Below are 1375 nucleotides of genomic sequence, written 5' to 3'. Positions count from 1 at the left end.
AATTATTTGTAGGCTAATTTGAGTTGATAATTTTCATAAATGTAGTTTTTTTTTAAAAAAAATAAGCACATCATTTCCAAACTCACTGTAACTGGGCCCAAGTACATTTTAAAAACTTTCCTGGTAATCCTGATAGGCAGAGAACCAAGAGCCTCTGATTTAAATAGATATAATTTGTTTACAATATCTAGCATGTTTCCTCATACATAGTAAGCAGATAGTAACTGTGCATTATTATTGCCTATGATTATAATTTTTGTCCTGTCATATCCTGGGTCACATTTCCTGGTTCTAGGATGTGCTCAAATAGGTCTTACTTACGAATATGATTTCAAAGTGTGAATTTGGTCCATACTAACCCTTCTTGAATGTGACTATTTAGACAATAAACAATACCTCAAAGTAATGAAATATTCTTTACTGACATCTGTGAGAGCACTGCATTGTACCACAGTATAAGATATCTCTTGTAACTCTTGCCAGGGTCCTGATATACAGCACTTCTCTATCAACTCCAGGTGATTGAGTCTATGGCACAGGCCCTGAATTTCTTCCTTAATCAGCTGCATGGTTAAGGATGCCCAAATGAACTGTCCCGAGAGAACAAGGCCTGTCTTAAAAGTCAGGTCCAGTATATGTGAAAGAAAGAGTTGAGTGTTTGCTCCTTTCTTTAAAGAACAATATTCTCCACTCTTAAACCTGGCTCAAATTGTGTACTGGGGTGGGCTAATTAGTGCATCCTTTCTTTCTGGAAAAGAAGTGAAAGTAGGATATGAGCTCTGAAGAAGAAGAGACCAATGTCAAACCTAATCATAGCAAAGAAAATCATCTTACTTTTTAGTTCTACTTAATTGCTGTAGCTTTTGGTTACATTGGAGACAATATAAGAAATGAAAATCACACATATAAGGCTTCAAATCTTACTTCTTCCATTTACTAGAATTCACTTTTAAAATAATTGTATGATATCGATTAATCCCAGTTTCCATCACAAATTGTTTATTGTATTAATCATATTTCAGGAATTTGATAAGAATCAAATATGATAAATGGATTTCAATAAGTGATCCATAAATTATTTACATGCATTAACAACAAAAGGGTTCCATAGTCAAATATACTTGAGACAAACTATCTTTATTTCAGGATTTATTAGATACTTTAATATGCATTTGTAAACTTCCAGAGGAGGATATGGCAGTATTCTTTCTCAAAATTAGTTATCCATAGAACTTCTTTTCCAAAAAGCATCTCAAGGATTAATAATTTGTTGAAAAACCTTTGGAAAACATTGAGTTAGGCATAATAAGTAAAGTGACTAAGAAAGCACTTAATGTAATAAACATTTTATACTATATGATTTGTGAACAATGCA

The sequence above is a fragment of the Pteropus vampyrus genome, unplaced genomic scaffold, assembly GCF_000151845.1.
Source record: "Pteropus vampyrus isolate Shadow unplaced genomic scaffold, Pvam_2.0 Scaffold1, whole genome shotgun sequence".
Lineage (NCBI taxonomy): Eukaryota > Metazoa > Chordata > Mammalia > Chiroptera > Pteropodidae > Pteropus > Pteropus vampyrus.
This window is presented reverse-complemented; position numbering follows the sequence as displayed.